This window comes from Silene latifolia, chromosome 2 (genome assembly GCF_048544455.1).
Source record: "Silene latifolia isolate original U9 population chromosome 2, ASM4854445v1, whole genome shotgun sequence".
NCBI lineage: Eukaryota > Viridiplantae > Streptophyta > Magnoliopsida > Caryophyllales > Caryophyllaceae > Silene > Silene latifolia.
Window position 1 is genome coordinate 44,565,234 of NC_133527.1, and position 20,234 is coordinate 44,585,467.

General features: G+C 36.3%; 2 non-coding genes across 2 annotated transcripts; both read left to right on the forward strand.

Moving 5' to 3' along the window:
- Positions 1 to 246: 246 nt before the first annotated feature.
- Positions 247 to 353, forward strand: LOC141645584 (small nucleolar RNA R71). The gene has a single exon (XR_012545062.1). It is a non-coding gene; the product is annotated as a small nucleolar RNA R71 (small nucleolar RNA).
- A 19,215-nt stretch (positions 354 to 19,568) lies between these two features.
- LOC141644866 (small nucleolar RNA R71) lies at positions 19,569 to 19,675 on the forward strand. Its single transcript, XR_012544469.1, has one exon. It is a non-coding gene; the product is annotated as a small nucleolar RNA R71 (small nucleolar RNA).
- The last annotated feature ends 559 nt before the right edge of the window (positions 19,676 to 20,234 follow it).

The following is a 20,234-nucleotide window of genomic DNA, read 5'->3' on the forward strand; positions in this document are numbered from 1 at the left end:
ATGGTATCAATGTGAGCACTAAGTTGAGCACCCAATTGAGTAATAGAGTCCACTTCATGCTTTCCTCCTCTAGTAGCCTTGCGAGGTCTACTATATTGTGAATTATGGACCGCCATTTCCTCAATCTTGTTCCAAGTTTGATTGTCGTCAACTTCGGTGAACATACCATTTGATCCCATGTTGAGAATGTTTCTTGAGTCTTCATAAAGACCATTCCAAAATTGTTGTACCAAGAACCACTCGCTAAGTCCATGATGAGGACATGAGCGACAAATTCCCTTGAATCGCTCCCAAGCTCCATACAAGGATTCTTCATCTCTTTGCTTAAAGCCCGTAATTTGAGCTCTTAGCATGTTAGTCTTTTCCGGTGGGTATAACTTTTTGTAGAAAGCTAGAGCCAATTTCTTCCAAGAATCAATTCCGAGAGTAGCCTTATCAAGGCCTTTCAACCATTGTCTTGCGGTGCCAATTAGAGAAAAAGGAAATAAGACCCATCGAATTTGGTCTTGAGTTACACCAGTTTGAGAAATCGCATCACAATAGTCGCAAAAAGTCACCATGTGAGAGTGAGGGTCTTCACTAGGCATCCCCCCAAATTGGCTTATTTCGACTAATTGGATAAATGCGGATTTGGCAATAAAATTTCCGGTTAAGTGTTGTGGTGTGGGAGTACCATTGGGTATGTTCTCCTCGGTTGGTACGGAATGTGATGAAAATTTAGGCACTGTGGGTTGATTTTGTGTTGGGTTCTCCTCACCTTCTCTTGCAAAAGGGTTGACGAACTCAATAGCGTTTGGTTGAATATCTACAACCTCACCAATACCTCTCAAATTTCTCCTAGCAAGTCTTCTATTGTTTGTCAAAGTCCTTTCAATTTAGTGATCAAAGGGTAACACGTTACCTTGTGATCTTCTAGACATGCAAAATATCAAACAACTCGAAAATAATTAGAACAAACCTTGAGGAGTTTTACTTCCCCAAGGCAAAGAAAGAAACAACTAATAACAATTTAAGAACATCTAAATCAAGTTAACACCGTCCCCGGCAACGGCGCCATTTTTGGTCGGACTCACTTGGAGGTTTAGTTTTCGGTACTTGTCGTTAGGAGCACCTAGACCAAAACACAATTTATAACTCCACAAACAACTCTACAACTAGTAAAGAGGCAAGTAAAGGTCGGATCCCAAGGAACGGGAATTGAGATGAGATTTTCAATTACAACTAGTGGTGTCTAGGGGTGTCACAATTTGGGGTTTGAAGTAGAAGATCACTAAACTAAAATAGCAATGAAAGTAAACAAGCAAGATGATTAAAAAGAGATGTAAACAATTGATAAAAGGCACTAGGGTGTCATGGGGTCATAGGGGATTCATGGGAATTGATCATACAAACATATTCTCAAATCATAAGCAAGCAATTATTGTTGTGATGGATCGAGTTGGTTTATATCTTACAATCCTAGAAAAGTTTGGGTCCCGGAGCCGAATCGATTAGATTGTACAACACCTACAAGTCGACTTAATCTTCCCTACTCAACTATATGCATGGTCTAATGAGACTCGAGTTGGTTTATGTCTTACAAGTCTCATTGAAAAGATAGGTGATGGGTAAAAAATGCAAGGATTCATAGGCTCGCATTTCATCAAACATAACATGTGCATAAGTTGAGATCACAACAAGCAAGCAAATAAACTATGAAAACATATTAATTTAAGCATGAATCATCCCCCATGCTGGTTTCTCCTAATTACCCATTAACCCTAGCTAAGGAAACTACTCACTCATTATCATGTTGAACATGCTAGCAAGGTTGTCAATCATACCAACATAGTAAAACATGATGAATAAATGAAGATAATTAACAATAATTAAAGAGGGATTAAGAGAATTATATCTACTAATGATTCCAATAATAAAGCAAAGAATAATAGAAGTACTTGATGATTGATTGGAAGGTTGTCAATCTCCCAATAATAACCCAAATAATCTTCAATTACCCAAAATAAAAGATGAACCAAAGGGAGATTAAGGAAATGAGATTTGTATTAAAACTTGATTAAATGTTGATTACAAGATTAAAGAGAGATTTGATTGATATAAACTACACTAGAGATTGCTAAGAAGAACATGATAATCTAATTAGCCTAATGGGGTATCTATAGTGGGGATTAGGTACATAAATTAGGGTTTACTAAGGGCTTAAATGACGATTAAGTCCTTGAGGAATCGCCGGTCTCAAGGGAGACTCCGGTCTCCTTTTCGCCGGTCTTAGAAAAATATGCGCATCCTTCATAAAACATGTAGAAGACGAAATAGCTGTCGCACAATCCGAGTGTCCAGGGCACGGGACGGGCGGATTGTGGGGTGGACGGGCGGATTGTGGTGGTTCTGGACGAGCGTCCAGCTGAGGAAGACGCTCGGATTGCTCCTCTTGGACGGGCGGATTTTGAGCAATCCGCTCGGATTCTCTTATAGCTTCTTCCTTTCTTCTTTTCTTCCTTTCTCTTCTCCTTTCTTCTTTTCTTCCTTTCTCTTCATAAAATCCTTGAGGATTTCCTCGGGGATGCAAGGATCTTTTCTCATCATTGCCCATCTACTATAGTATGTACAAAGGCCTTCTAGTCTTCTCTTCTCTTTGATGCTTGGTCATTGAATTCAGTCAATTTAGCTTCATTTTGCCATGAAAATGCAAGGTTTGCACTCCTTTCCTACCAAGGGATCAAAACCTCAAAGAATATGCAAAACAAAGGACTAAAGACAATAAATGGCCCAAATATGCACTAAAAAGCATGGTAACAAGGCTAATTCGGGGGCTAAATATGCTCAAATTATGGTCACATCAAAAACATATTAGATTAAGCATGAATCAATTCCCATGTTGGTTTCCCCTCATTCCCCATTAACCCAAGTTAAGGAAACTACTCACTCATTATCAAGTTTAACATGCTAACAAGGTTGTCAATTATACTAGCAAGGCAAAATATGATGAACAAATGAAGATGATTAACAATAATTAAAAAGGATTAAAAGAGAATTATACCTATAAAGATGATTCCAAATAGTAAAGCAAAGAATAATAGAAGTACTTGATGATTGATGGAAGGTTTTCAATCCTCCAAATAAACCCCAATAATCTTCTAATTACCCAAAATAAATAATGAACAATAGAGAAATTAAGGAAATATTAAGAAATGAGATTTGTATTAATACTAGGTTAAAAGTTGATTACAAGATTGAGAGAGTATTAAGATAAGATTAAGATAGGATTAAGATAGCATTAAGATAGAATTAAGATAGCGTGCTAATCTAGGTAGTACAAAGGGGTATTTATACTAAATATTAGGTACAAAGATTAGGGTTCCTAAGGGCTTTAATGACTATTAAGACCCTTAAGAAAATTTGAGGAAGTGATCCTCTCGTAGGAGATGCGCATCTCCGTTTCGCTAGTCCCGTGAAGTTATGCTCGTCCCGAGCGTCTAGGAAGATGGCACGGTGGAGTCTGTCAGGAGATCTGAGTGGATCATGGGGGAGACACTCGGATTTCTTGGCTTCAAGAGGAGCGTCTTGGCGACGGGGCGCTCGGATTGGTGGGCAGGGAGACGCTCGGATTGGCAGCGAGCCGCTCGGATCCTAGGTCAGGCAATTTTCTTCTCTTCTTTCCTCAACAATCCGCGGGCATCTTGTTGAGGATGCAAGGATCCTTTCATCATTGTCCAATCTACTTTATTATCTACATAGGCCTTCTAGTATCGTCTTCCCTTTGATGCTTGGTCATTGAATTTGATCAATTTAGCTCCATTTTGCCATGAAAATGCAAGGTTTGCACTCCTCTCCTACCAAGGAAACAAAACCTCAAAGAATATGCAAAATGGCAAGCTAAACATAGTAAATGACCTAATTATGCACTAAAAAGTATAAGAACGAGGCTAATTCGGGGACTAAATATGCTCAAATATGAGTCACATCAAATATTCCAAAACCGAACCTTTGCTCGTCCCGAGTAAAGAGGTGACAAAAACTAGGACCCTTATTCAAACTAACATACTAACATAGTCGATGTGAGACAATTAGCGGGTCTCACTCCGCCCCTTCAACTCACAACAAGACAACCATGAGGTAGGATGCCTTCTTGCAAGGCAAGGTGGGGCTTGCCAAAATGGCGATACATCCAAGCATTAAAGCACATAAAAGAAGGTAATGAATGCATCTACAAAAATAAATAGCCACTTTCCTCATCTAAGTGGCGGAAATTATCTAAAGGGGAAGCAATCTAAGGGTACACACTCCTTCATAGATATGGTTTCTTCAAACTACTAAACCTAGAAGGATACCAATAAATCACCTCCAAGTTGTATCAAGCTAAGGTACCTTTGTCCTCAATCGTTAAATGCTTTTGTCAAGAGTAGACTCCCTATGGTGTTAGAAACACTGGAGGATCGCGGAATTCCCCTTCTTGCCTAGACAAGAAGAAGGGTCGTCCCCTCTCTACCATGCACAAAAGTGGTTACGATGGAAAAGGGATCAACAGAATTTGAGTTTCATGTGGGAGTTTGCTTTGTTGTTGCCCCCCCCCCCCCCCCCCCAATTTATGGCATTTGACATTTTGAGAACATTTCTTTGTCATTTCTTTGATGTTTGGCATTTTCAACACTTGACAATTTCAACTTTTATTTGCATTTCTTTTTTAGCATTTTCAAAGTCACCCCATTTGTAGGGAGGGTGCTTATATTTGAAGCTTTAGGAGTCTATTTTTGCTCCTCTTTTCTATTGATGCAAATTGCAAAATTTCTTGACTTTTCATTTCAATTTTTGAACACGAATTTTGAACAATTTTTGTGCCCATTCCTTTTGATGACAAAATGTGGTAGAATATGTATGATGGTTTCATGGTTTTAAGGGTCACCTTGGAATAAACGGTAGTCAAGGAGTTATCACACCATAAGGTACTCTTGACTAGGCCTTAATCCATGGGTCAAAGGATACTAGCATGACACATCCTAGGGTGTTTTACAAGTATTCTAACAAGCAAAGTCTTAAGAAGAAAAGTATCTACAAGGGCCTTATATACACTTGTCAAGCTTCCCAAATAGACGGTTTCACAAAATTTTTCCTAAATGCAACTATATGCCATGATGCAACTAACATATATACAACCTAATACATATGCGTCTACCAACTAGTATGCCAAATAAAATCCTATAATCACATTATTTATACCGCATCAATCAAAATAAAGCCACATAGTCATTAACATAAAGAGGAAAAAGGAGATTGGAAAGATCATACCATGCGGTCTTCTATATCCCCATGTCTCGGATGTGGCGTAGTCGATCAATGTGAAAAGGGATGAACAAAAACAATATATACAAACATAATATATGCAAGACTACACTATAAAGGAAATGAACATGTTTTTCGGTATTTGCATTTTTCAAATTTTTATGGTTTTTAAGTTTATGAAATAAAAAGACATGTTTTTGTGTTTTTCAAAATTTTTCGATTTTTATCATTTTTGTTTTTAAAGTCATGTTAGAATTTTCCATTCCCACACTAGTATGGGCATTGTCCTCAATGGCCAATACAATAGGAAATTATGCAAACTATATGAATGCATGATTTCTAAGCTAAATGCAAACTATATGACATATAAACAAGTGATGCAACTAGACTATACTATATGATGCATGAGTTTTTGTTTGGTTGGAGAGCATAATTTAAATTAACTCCCAATGCATATGCATAAACTTCCCCAAACCAAAGTAGACACTATTTCTAATGTCAAAAATTGTGGGAGTTCATGCATAAGGATGCTATGCATGAAACTACAATTGTCAGTTTGGATTTTTCATGTGGGAACAATAAAAGAAACACCTCAAAGGGACCAAGGTGTGAGTCCTCTAAATGATGCTAGGACTCAAATCATGATCAAGATAAAAAAATTATATGAAAATAAGAGAAGTAAACAAAGCTTAAAGGAGGTGTAGGTGACTCAAAAAGTATTATGGCATCCTCCTAAGAGCTTGCTAATCCTCAATCATCGCCCATGGCGAATCACTATCATCACCATCATCATCGACCTCTTCACTAGAATCATCATCAACCTCCATAGATCTGGAGGCTTCACCACTTTCACTTGAACTTCCTTCTTCTTCCTCACTACCCTCTTCTTCTTCACCTTCTTCATTATCTTCTTCTTCTTCCTTACTCTCAACAACAACCTCCTCTTCACCCAAGCTAACATTCCTAGAAGCACTAGGAAAGAAAACTTCCATATCCGCCCAATTAGGCAAAGGACAAGATGGGTCAAGAAGTCCTTGCCTAGCTAGATGTAGGAGGGGCGGATATTGTGCTCTATATGCATCAGATCTATCCTCATGGGCTTTCTTGTGCATATCTTTCATCAAAAGAGTCAAATAATGATTCCCCGCCGTAACATTTTCGGGTTGAAACTCATGGTAGGTGAATGGGTAGGGTGGAGTGATAATAGAGGAGGAGGGCTCGACAATGTCCTCCCTTTGGTGTTGTATTATGTACTCGGCTTCCTCAGAGAGTGGGAGAAGATAGTATGGCCTATGGACATTGAGCCGACAAATTTTGTTCGGTAAAGTGAAGGACTTGGCATCTTTTGTTAACCACCCAGATTTGTTGTCAAGAGTGTCATTCTTGAGAAATTTCAATTTTTGAATCATGGTGGCTAGATCAATGATATGGCCTCCCTTAACCGGTTTATAAGTGTCATCCTTGTTGAAATTCCGGTTGAAGTGTTTTGCCAAATAAGTTACCAATCCTCCATTAACAATTAAGGCCTCACCTTCCTTGCGATGATCGATATTGAACCACCTCTCAATTAAAATTTGAAGAATATTGTACTTTGTGGTGAAATCTCTACCAATATTCAAGGTCGACTCGAGATAAATAAAATCAAGCTCGATGAAGTGGTTTGTTCCCTTCTTAGCAATCAAAGTATGCACAACAACCTTATGCCACACCCTTATGCCCGGATGATGGACATAAAGGGCACGACAATCATGGTAAGACGTAAACTTTCGTCCGGTAATAGCCTTCCATAAGGGAGCGGGATCATATTTGGTCGGGGGTTTCTTCATATAAGTCGGGTCATTGCTAAGGCCAAAAACTTTACCAAACTCGCCAAATGACATTATCCTATCAACATTCTCAAGGCGGAATTCAATGTTTGTTCGAGTCACCACCTTCGTAACTTTCAATGAGCTTAAAAACTCCAAGGTGAGGGATGAGTAGGTCAATTCTTGCATATTAAACAAAGTAAGCAATCCCATGGACTCGACAAAATTCATGGTTTGTTCTAAGACACCCAATTTGGTCAAGGTCTCTTGGCATATAAACTTGGTGGGTAAGATTGATTTCATAGCAAGAGATAAAAATTTGTTCCTATGAGCATCGGATGTGAAAATTACCTCCGGAAAATCATGTAATTGTTCAATTACCGGAATAGGAGTGGTAGTTTCCACCATAGGAGGAGTAGTCTCTTGAATTTCTATTCATGTGCTTTGAACCACCAGAGCTTTAGAAGCTTGAAGAGCTTGTTACCTTTTGGAAGGATTCTTCTTTGGAGGTGACTTTCTTCCACCTTTTGTTCTAGCCATCTTCTCCTTGTATGTAGTAACATCAAAGATATGCTTGAATTCTTCAAGTTTCAATAAAACCCAAATCAATTTAGGATTTTTGAATTTTGTATTGTATCCTAAAAAATCGATTCAACCTTGAAGATTTTGGTGTTTTGATTGCTTGTTGTTGACAAAGGAGTGATTTGTTTGAGTTTTGAGGGAGTTTGGAATTAATTTGGGTGAATTTGGTTGAGAAAATTGATTTTGATAGATGGAGGGATTGAGGGTTTTGAGGGTTTTGGAGTTGTGTTTGTGTTTTGAATGAGAAATGAATTGGTAAAGGGGATTTTAATCCCGTTATATTTAAATTCAGCAGGGGAGACGAGCGTCTTTGGGTCGGGACGCTCGGGTTCTTTGTGAGGGAGAAATCCCAGATTTTAATTGAAGCTAGACGAGCGTCATTCTGAGGGAAACGAGCGGATTCTCTTGAGGACGCTCGGATTCTTTGTGAGGGAGAAATCCCAGATTTTAATTGAAGCTAGACGAGCGGATCCTCAAAGAGACGAACGTCCTAACTTAGACGAGCGGATTCTTTATGAAGACGCTCGGATCTTCAGTCAGACCAAATTTTCCTTTCCAGCTCTCTCAGGATGAGCGTCTTCTCCCCAGGGCGCTCGGATTCTTCATCCAAGACGAGCGGATTGCTGTCGGGCCGCTCAGATTGTCCCTGTACCTCATGGATTCAGTTCCACCCGTGGGTATTTCATAACCCATGTCATTTACTCTTCATTCCTTTGGTCTTCGTTGTGGAGGCACTACGAAGGCTTGGATAGCCTAGGCAAATGCTATCTCCACATTAATTCAAAATACTACACATCAAATAAAACATATAAGTCCCTCCCTCACTTCTCTCAAAATGATTATCTTGATCAAAGCCTAAAAATATAAATCCGAAATTGACAAAAATGCAATACAATAAGTAAAATGCAAGTTAAGGGGTTAGAATATTTACAAGTGGTGGTTTAGGGAGGACTCCACCAAACTCTCATCCATGTATGAGATGTCAAGGAGGCATAGCCAAGGTGTTGTTGATGTTGCTCAAAACCTTGAAGAAGTAGTTGAAAGCTTGTTCATTGTCATGGTAAAGATCTTCAATAGACCTTTGCACTTGTTATTCTTCATTGTGGTATTGGGTCATACCATTACCAATATAAGGATTGAGTATCCCTTCAAACTCATCATCCCATAGACCGCATACTTTATCTACTTATTCCCCAATAATATCATGAGTTGACAAGAGCAACTCTTCTTTCTTCTTCTCATGGCCAATGAGGCCTTCTTCTTTACATGTCATGGGTGAGCATTTTAAGCTCTCATTGTTAAAACTTTCTTTCTCTTTGGATGGAGCATCTTTCACTTTCTTCTTCCATATGGGTGGTGATTCTTTGCCCATAGCGTGTTCCTTGCATTGAGATGCCAACTTCTTCCTATCACTTTCTCGGCTATAATGATCGACCATAATGTTGGAATATGTGTCCTCCGACAATAATGCGATCACGACTTTTGATCATGATGATCACATGTTTAAGTCTCATTATAAAGAATACAATTGGGAAGTAATATTTTACTGTCAACTGGTCCACACATATCGGTAATGATTGGCTGACTAGAGTTTGACATTACTGTCGTGCGACGGTGGTGATCAGTTGATCCCCTAGGTCATACCTATAGGGCAACACTCTTAATTGATCATTTAATTGATCGTATAACGTTACGAGTTAATTAAATTATTTGAAAATTGACGGACGATTTTTGGAAGTAATATTTACGTATCTCATTGAAATTAATTAAAATAAGATACGGTCTGAGTAATCGAATTGTATCATTACTCAGATGAAATTATTGTTTAAGGAAACAATTGAATTTGAATGAATTATTATAAATACAAATTGTTGTGATTTATAATTGGTAAAATATTTTGGTACAAGTAATTATGAATTACTAAGTCGATTTTTGTATATGACGTATTTTATTAAGACGTTGATTTTTAATATGTTAAAAATACATAACAAATTTATGTGACATGTGACATGTAACATATTGACAAATTGACAAAAATAATATGGATTCCATGTTATAAGTGTACCGAAATTAAGAGGTGGATTAGGCTAAATATTGTGTTTATAATATGAGTGGTAAACATAATGATTACTTGCCTTACTAGTCATGCAACCCTAGTTTACATTGTGAAGATAAACAAGTGCATGCATTGGCTCCCTCCACCCCCTTCCTCCATCCGGTTTTTAGAGAGGAAAACCACTTTGGTTTTTTCCTCTTATTTTTACCTAAATACACAATAATGTTATTGTTGTTCATTCACTCATTCATTCATCTAAAATTTGAGTTTTTAGAGAGATAAAAAGCTTCCTTCTTCCTCTCCCATAAAAGCGAAAATATTAAAGAGCCCTATAATATTTTTGGGTCAATTTTTCTACAAGATTAATATTGTACTAGTATTTATAATATTGATTTTAATTAAGAGTGTGCTTTGGGTATAAATCCTTGGGAGAGATCCTACACTTGGATCTTAGTTCTTCCATTAAAGGAAAGCACAAGAACAAGAGAGAAAGGTGATCTCTCTTGTACCCATATTAACCGAATTTCCAATGTAAGAATAATGTTTCTTCTTTATTTTGTTTAAAAGTTTGCATGCATAAGATCATTCTTTAATTTTATGACAAATTAAATTATAACATATATGAATATGTAAGTATATAGATCTACTTTTCCTTCAATTGGTATCAGAGCCATGGTTGTTTGCATGCAAATCGGTTAAAAGTTTTTCCGAGTTATAAAGATTAACATATAAAACTTATAAAATTTGTGTTATTATGATATATCACGAAATTAATTTATGCATGTTAAAATTTCTGGTCCTAAAATGTTTTTAGGATATTTTGGTTATTTTATGGATTTTTATTGTTCATATTACATAATAATGGCATTAAAATATGATTTTATGAGTATAAATGTCATTTTCAGACTAAAATTAGCTAAACTTCGAATTTTCCAGTGATGTTTGGATATGTTGTCACATATATTATTCTGAAATAACCTGTAAATTTTCATAATTTTTGGAGTTCTTATGCTCGAAAAATGGATTTTTCATTATTAAAATCGGTTTTAGGTGAAAAATAGGTTAATATGAGATAAATTTCGAATCTGGTCATAGAAATTTAGTATGTTGTCACATTCAATATTAAAAGATGTGTGTAAAATAATAGGCTATATTGAAGTCTTTTTGCATGATTTATGGATTTTTGAAGAAAAATGGCATGAATAGTGACTTTATTAGTAAAATATTAATAAAACATACTCTATGACTAAAGAAAAACATTATATTTTGCATTTTATTATCTTTTTCAGATCTAAAATTGAAAAGTTAATGAATATAATTTTTCTCATATTTTTATGATTATTTTGTTAAAAAAAACGATAAACCGCAACATTGTTTTTCCGGAAAAATTTCGAAATTTTTAACTTAAGTTTTTGAACATTATGAGTGTCATGGTATTTTTCCAGAATATTCATGAGTTTAAATTTCAAATTTTGTGATTTATTTGAAGTTTATAGCTTATTTTTGTAATTTTTGGTCCATTAATGAACAATTTTAGAAATATGAGTTAATTATGGTCAAATAATTAGTGAAGACTAAATTTTGAGTCCTAAGAGGTTAGGGTAATTAACTTATGCATAAATATGAATTTATGTAATTTTTGTGATTATAAAATGTTGAAATCACGCAAATCCGTAAAAACCGAGTAATATACGATATTGGCTAATTAAAGGCGATTTAGCATAAAATTGGGCATGTTCATACATATTATATTGCTGCATTTTCTTTATGATTGTCATAATTTAATTTATGTAATTTTTGAATTATGTATTTTTACTTAGTATGGCCTTAGTTTTAATTGGTATTTCCCGAAATGTATGGGAATATCGATTCGGTTGTAATTTATTGTGATCTCGTATCACCGTTTTGTAATTTAATAGATTTATTTTATTTTAGTTACAAATGTATTATAGGAAATTATGTAATTTGCTATGTAATTTAATTTATCTCGGAGTTCCCCAAGACGGATTTCTTCATGATGGCGATACATAAAGACGGTGTTACCTCGAGATGCGTGCCACAACCGAAGTTCAAGGGACCAATGGAGTTGGTTTCCAAATATGTAATAGTTAAATAGTTTTTCTATTTTAGGAAGGCCATACTAGGATTTATTTTATGTTTGCATTTTATTTATATGTCACATGCATCGCTAAATCGCCAAAACTAAAACATGCATCTTCTTTCATCGAGTTTATCGACCGTGTCAATTAGAATTATCGTAGTTCACCGCTTTAGTTCACTTAAAACGTGATAGATAATAGATTGACATGACCTCTCGCTAAAACAATTAATTGAGACATAGCCTTACCAAATAGTAGAAACCATGAAAACCTATTTCGCGAGGGAGTGCACTCGGCCCTACCGGGGTACAAACCTTGTTACGTAGGGGAAGTGGGTGATAAATGTCTATCCACCGAGTTCATATTGATAAGGGTTTCATCGGCCATACCGTGCCTAAATTGATGTGAATTTGGATCATGGACACATTTATTCGAAATTTGGATTGAACTCAACAAAAGTTTTTGATAAGGGTTTCATCGGCCATACCGTGCCCTTGTCGGATGTGTTTTGGTCTAAAGATAATTATTAGAGTAATTTTATCGACCAAGAAATCTAAAAGTAGAATCGATTAAAACGTTAATCCACCGAGTTATATTGATAAAGGTTTCATCGGCCATACCGTGCCTAAGTCGATATGAATTTGGGTCTTGGAATCATTTATCTAGTTGGGTAGAGGTCACTAGAAAAATGAATAAAACTTGTTTAAATTATACATTTTTACGAGTATTATTAAAACGACATTTGTTTTACTCCTTCTATTTTGTTTTGTAGACCACTTCTTTTTCCTCATAACAAATGGCAACACCAACCCCTAACGCCACGCCTCTCGCTAATACATCATGGCTCCGATCCTTCATGGATAGATGTAAACTTGAAAAGAATGGGTCAAATTTCTCCGATTGGGATGCCCAACTCAAATTAGCCGCCCAAGGTGACGACAAGCTTCGTTACCTTACCGAGGCCTCTCCTCCCAAACCTACTACTAGGTCGACCGCCGCCACTAGGGAAGCATATGGGGCTTACCAAAAGGAGTCCGCCGCAATGAAAAATGTCTTGATATTTGCAATGGAGGCGGATCTCCAAAGGAGAGCCTTTAAAATGGGCAACGCTAATGAGATTTACTCCAAGCTTGTGACAATGTTTTCACAAACTCCGCGGATCGTCCAATATGAGGCGGCCGCAGCATTATTTGATCTCGACTTCAAAGAGGGCCAAAAGGTTAGCCCTCATATGCTCAAACTTATGGAGCTTGTCGAGACCTTGAAAATTCAAAAGATTGAAATCCCCAAAGAACTCATTGTAGATAGGATTCTACACTCCTTGTCCAAAGTCAAAGCGTATGTTCAATTCCGGGTGAATTTTAACATGCAAGACAAGGATATGTCTCTTGAAGAATTGCACAAGTTACTTGTGCAAGCCGAGAGGGACATGGGGTTAAATGTGAACCCTCCAAAGGATGTGCTTAACATAAGCACTAAGAGTAAGGGGAAGTTCAAGAAGAATGGGAGGAAGGGTAAGAAGCAAGCTCCCACTTTCACCAAAGCTAGGACTTGTGAAGCTAGCACTTCAAAAATCAAGAAGGGTCCTCTTGATAAATGCCATTATTGTAATGGTATGGGACATTGGAAAAGAAATTGTTCCAAATACCTTGGTGATATTAAAGCTGGAAAGATTACTCCAGTAGGTAAATGACTATCCTTTCTTTTATGTTTCTAATTCAACTATGGTATTGTGATACAAAGCTGTGATAATGTATCTCCCTTTTTATTGTAAATAGGGCCTCCACCAAGCAAAGACAAAGGAAAAGAAAAGCAAGCTTAAGAAACCATCAAGGAGCTAGGAATAGCTTTCATGGAGCTTCGCTTTTTATTGTCTTATTTTATTCATGTTTTGAATTTTAGAACCTTAAGTTTCCGTGTTCGACATGGAAAGGTATTTTGGATAATGGGTTATATTTTGGATAATGGTGACTTGGTTTGCAACCCAAGTCACCCGTTTTATCATTTTATCCTTTTGTTCTAAAATTCATGTTTAAATGCTTATTCTTAGAAACATATAAGTTAAAGTGATCTAATAGACAAATATAATGACGGGATTCATTATATGTCCACATGCTTAAGGCTTGTGTATGATCATTTACAAAGTAATTTTTGAGTCTATGAACTCTCTTAAAGGAATGTCAATCACCAAGTACACTTACGAAATCTATAACTATTAGTCAATCTATGAGATAGTTCTCCTTATACTTCAAATTCATTATTTGTGTCTCATATGCTATCTTTGAATCTATAGTGTATTTATTCTAAAGATAGAGTGGGAGAAAAATGAGGACACAACACACAAGGCAAGATATATTTGTGTACTTGTGTAAATGAGATCTACGCAAGAGAGAATGATTTGAATGAAGGTATATCTATTTAAATAGTATACTCAAGTAAGTTCTAAATGTCTAAAGAGACCAAGTGAAGTAATCATAAGAGTATGTTCTCAAGATAACTACACGAGGAGACCAAAAGAAAGTTTTGGAAGAAAAATGACTAATGTAAAGTCGTAACAAGAGTTTTGACTAGTTTATGAAAATTTTGACCAATAGTTTCAACCTTGAGATTTACTTAAGAGCCTAAATGAATCAAAATAACATACTAGTTATTAACAAGTTGCAAGGATTGATATACCGATATCTTCAATAGCCAAGTTTTAACCACACAGATGTCATTACTTAACCTGATTATGAAAATGAATTGGTTAAACCTCCTTCTGAAAGGGATTTTTCGAAGGACGTGTTCTAGATATTATTTATATTTGAATAATGACATTTGCTACACATCATTATGACATGTGTGAGTTAGAGATTAAAATCTCTTTTAATAAGGTTAAGATAAAGACCACTTCAAAATAAGTATTTTGAATGGATATGATGGGAACATATATGGTTTTATCTTAATAACTTGACAATGCAATTTATATTCCAATTCTTAAAATGTTTTAATTAAGAAGTAAATTTCGAAACATGTGGAATCCAGTGGGAGTTAGGAAATTATCATGTGAAGACATGGAATTTAGTGGGAGCTATCATCCTTTGAATGTTTACAACTCATCACTCATTGAAGAATGACGAGCTAATACCTTCTTTCATAAAGAAGCATTTGAGTTTTCAATTCTGGATGAAAATGGACCATGATGAATCCAACTACATCATGAGATGTTGGATAAGTATTGTTAGATACACATCGAATCAACGAGATACGTAGGTTATTCATTTAAATGAAAATGGAATTGCCATTAGCAGTCATGGTCGTTCCTTGAACCTAAATATAGTTGAAGACATGATTAAAAGTTACTAATGTTTCCGCCATTAGAATAATCATGCACATGTCCAATTATGAATCATATGCATAAGAGCATGATGATTCATTGGTAAGCCATAATAGAAACGTCATGAATTCTCGAGTAGAATCTGATGAGCGATTTCGGTGTTTGACGGAATGCTCTATTGTGTGTCAAGAGGTTGCACATATTATAGAAAATCCGAGCACATGCAAGGATTTATGAGAATCCTAAACCTTTCAAGCTAGAAAGAGAAATAAGAAGTTTTGGAAAGATACTTAGTTAGAGAATAAGTTGCTCAAAACTAATCTTTCCTAATATGCTAGGACTTGTAAGAAGTGCTAGGCTAATCATCTTGACAAATTGTTGCAAGACTCTACAAAACATATACCTAGTGCATTGTGTGTGGATGGAGTACTTGATCAGTACAAGTTATATCATTCACCACAAATTCATTCGTTATGTGATAATCGATAAGGAAGTTCTTTCAAGATAATGAACCAAAACCAAGGTCGGGAACCTTGATGTGTACTTGGTAAGGTTCATACTATGAGAGAGAACATGAATGTAAAGGAAAATGCAAGTATAAGAAGTTTGAACACATGGACACATGGCATGTTAAACTTCTATTGCAATCAATAAGTGTTTACACTTACGATATGCATCACAAGGTTGTAATATGGTATTGCCTACCCGAGTGTGATGTCGACATTTGTCGTTTGAGTTATTATTAACTCACCTTATACTTTGTTACATCCAAACGGGTTGTGGAGACAATTGAGCCCCGTTAAAGTGAACACGGATTAACATAGTATTTGCCCATAGTCACTTGTATGAGGTGACGTCTCGAAGTGACTAGAGTATGATGCGATTGATGGCAAGTTCAAGTGCCATAGAGTCATGAGAGATGACTAGTCGATCACATAGGCAGACTGTTAGGAACATTTTGTCGGGCCTTATGACCGCTTATAGAGTTCTGGCAAATTTATATAGCCTGGTCGTGGCGAGAGCTACTATAGTATTCAAATGAGTCGATTCTTTTGACTAAAGACTATTCGCCTAAGATGGCACAGTTTCATATTAACTTTGATTTGTGTTACTACGACCTTCGTAAATGGGGTCAAATGGGCATATTTTGGGTTATGATGGCTGTGGCTAGTCGAAGGGAATGAGTGCGATAGGAATTGTCCACCCCTAGTCAGGGTTATAACAATATCTCAGGGCCACTCGAGGAGTAATGAACTGGAAATGCGTGGCCACGCTCGGAATGTATCCATTGTGGATAAATCCGGTCAATCAGTTATTCTCCAGATCGAGGAAACCACTCTCGATATGATCACTTGCAAGTACGACCTGAAAGACACCTTGCATTGAGTGGGAGATAGTAATAGGACAAGAGAATTGGTGACGCACACTTGTCGAGGACAAGTGGGAGATTGTTGGAATATGTGTCCTCCGACAATAATGCGATCACGACTGTTGATCATGATGATCACATGTTTAAATCTCATTATAAATAATACAATTGGGAAGTAATATTTTACTGTCAACTTGTCCACACATATCGGTAATGATTGGCTGACTAGATTTTGACATTACTGTCGTGCGACGGTGGTGATCAGTTGATCCCCTAGGTCATACCTATAGGGCAACACTCTTAATTGATCATTTAATTGATCGTATAACGTTACGAGTTAATTAAATTATTTGAAAATTGACGGACGATTTTTGGAAGTAATATTTACGTATCTCATTGAAATTAATTAAAATAAGATACGGTCTGAGTAATCGAATTGTATCATTACTCAGATGAAATTATTGGTTAAGGAAACAAATGAATTTGAATGAATTATTATAAATACAAATTGTTGTGATTTATAATTGGTAAAATATTTTGGTACAAGTAATTATGAATTACTAAGTCGATTTTTGTATATGACGTATTTTATTAATATGTTGATTTTTAATATGTTAAAAATACATAACAAATTTATGTGACATGTGACATGTGACATATTGACAAATTGACAAAAATAATATGGATTCCATGTTATAAGTGTACCGAAATTAAGAGGTGGATTAGGCTAAATATTGTGTTTATGATATGAGTGGTAAACATAATGATTACTTGCCTTACTAGCCATGCAATCCTAGTTTACATTGTGAAGATAAACAAGTGCATGCATTGGCTCCCTCCACCCCCTTCCTCCATCCAGTTTTTAGAGAGGAAAACCACTTTGGTTTTTTCCTCTTATTTTTACCTAAATATACAATAATGTTATTGTTGTTCATTCACTCATTCATTCATCTAAAATTTGAGTTTTTAGAGAGATAAAAAGCTTCCTTCTTCCTCTCCCATAAAAGCGAAAATATTAAAGAGTCCTATAATATTTTTGGGTCAATTTTTCTACAAGATTAATATTGTACTAGTATTTATAATATTGATTTTAATTAAGAGTGTGCTTTGGGTATAAATCCTTGGGAGAGATCCTACACTTGGATCTTAGTTCTTACATTAAAGGAAAGCACAAGAACAAGAGGGAAAGGTGATCTCTCTTGTGCCCATATTAACCGAATTTCCAATATAAGAACAATGTTTCTTCTTTATTTTGTTTAAAAGTTTGCATGCATAAGATCATTCTTTAATTTTATGACAAATTATATTATAACATATATGAATATGTAAGTATATAGATCTACTTTTCCTTCACATAAAGCATGACTCATGTAGTTGGGGAGCTCTCATTGTCTTGTCAAGATTAAAAGTGATCGTTTCATCTCCCACTTTAAGAGTGAGCTCTCCATGTTTCACATCAATATTCGCTCCCGCGTTGTGCAAGAAAGGTCTTCCTAGAATGATAGGAATGTTGGAATCTTCCTCCATGTCAACAATAACAAAGTCTACCGGGATGAAGAATTTGCCAATTCTCACGGGCACATCTTCCCATACCCCTAAAGGTATCTTTGTTGATCGATCCGCCATTTGAAGCGTGATATTAGTGCATTTAAGCTCTCCCATTCCTAGCCTCTTGCTTACCGAGTATGGCATGACACTTACACTTTCCCCAAGGTCACATAAAGCTTTGTTGATTGTAGTGTCACCAATAGTGCATGGAATAGAGAAGCTTCCCGGATCCTTAAGTTTTGGAGTTGAACTTCCTTGAAGAATAGCACTACTCACTCTATTGAAAGCTATAGTCTCAAGCTTCTGGATGGATTTCTTTTTGATAAGAATATCTTTCATGTACTTTGCATAAGCCGGAACATGATTGATCAATTCCGTGAATGGAATTGAGACTTCTAATTTCTTCATAATCTCCATGAACTTTCCAAGTTGTTCATCAAACTTAGGCTTAACTTGACGACTTGTGAATGGAAGTCTAATCACAATAAGCGCCTTCTCTTTAGCCTTTTCTTCATTCTTCTTTGAAACTTCTTGAATGGTGGGTTCTTATTCTTTAGTGTTTTCAACAACTCTTTCCTTGTCACTAGCCTCCACAATGTCTTCTTCAATTTGCTTCTTTGGCCCTTCATACCTTGTACCACTCCTCAAATGGATGGCACTCACCGATTCATATCTTGGGGGATTACTTTGAGGTGGTAACTGCCGCTTTTGTCTTTGAGAGCTACAAGATGCTAATTGAGACATTTGGGTTTCCAACATTTTGGTGTGGGCTAGGATGTTGTTGATGGTGATGTCTTTTGCTTGACTATCTTTTTGCATTTGAGTGAAAAATTCTTGTTGGTTATTTTGCATTTGGAGGACCGCTTTTTGAACATCAAAACCTTGGTCATTGGATTGATTGTATGGAGTTTGATTTTGATAAACTTGGTTTTGGTTGTAAAAGGGTCTTTGAGCTTGGTTTCTCATTGGAGATGGGGTGTATGTTGTTTGAGGGTTTTGAACATTTTGGCTTTTGTATGAGAGGTTTGGATGGAATTTGGTGTTTTCATTGTAATAGTTGGAATAAGGGGTACCACTCTTGTATGCTTGGAAAGCATTCACTTGTTCACTTGTTCCCCTACATTCACTTTGGTCATGTCCCAAAGTTCCACAACTCTCACATACTCCACTTGGAATTGATGAAGATGCCACCATGGCATTAACATGTTGCTTAGGTGATTTGAAGGCCTCTTCGAGTTTAGCCATAGCCTTCTCAAACTTTAAATTAATGGTGTCAATGTGAGTACTAAGTTAAGCACCCAATTGAGTAATAGAGTCCACTTCATGCTTTCCTCCTCTAGTAGCCTTCCGAGGTCTACTATATTGTGAGTTATGGACCGTCATTTCCTTAATCTTGTTCTATGTTTGATTATCGTCAACTTCGGTGAACATACCATTTGATCCCATATTGAGAATGTTTCGGGAGTCTTCATATAGACCATTACAAAATTGTTGTACAAGGAACCACTCGCTAAGTCCATGATGTGGACAAGATCGGCAAGTGCCCTTGAATCTCTCTCATGCTTCATACAAAGATTCTTCGTCCCTTTGTTTAAACCCGGTGATTTGGGCTCTCAACATGTTAATCTTTTTTGGAGGATAGAACTTATTGTAAAAAGCAAGTGCCAATTTCTTCCAAGAGTCAATAACAAGAGTAGCCTTATCTAGGCTCTTTAACCATTGTTTCGCGGTACCAATCAAAGAAAAAGGAAATAAGACCCATCAAATTTGGTCTTGAGTAACTCCGGTTTGAGAGATCGCATCACAATAGTCACAAAAAGTCTCCATATGAGAATGAGGGTCTTCACTAGGAATCCCCCCAAATTGACTTCTCTCAACTAATTGTATAAATGCGGATTTCACAATGAAATTACCGGTTAAATGTTGTGGTGTGGGAGTACCATTTGGTAGGTTCTCCTCGGTTGGTACGGAATGTGATGAAAATTTAGGCATTGTGGTTTGATTTTGTGGTTGGTTTTGTATTGGGTTATCCTCTCCTTCTCTTGCAAAAGGGTTGACGAACTCAATATTATTTGGTTGAATATCCACAATCTCACCAATACCTCTCAAAGTATTTCTAGCAAGTCTTCTATTGTTGGTCAAAGTTCTTTCAATTTTAAGATCAATGGGTAACAAGTTA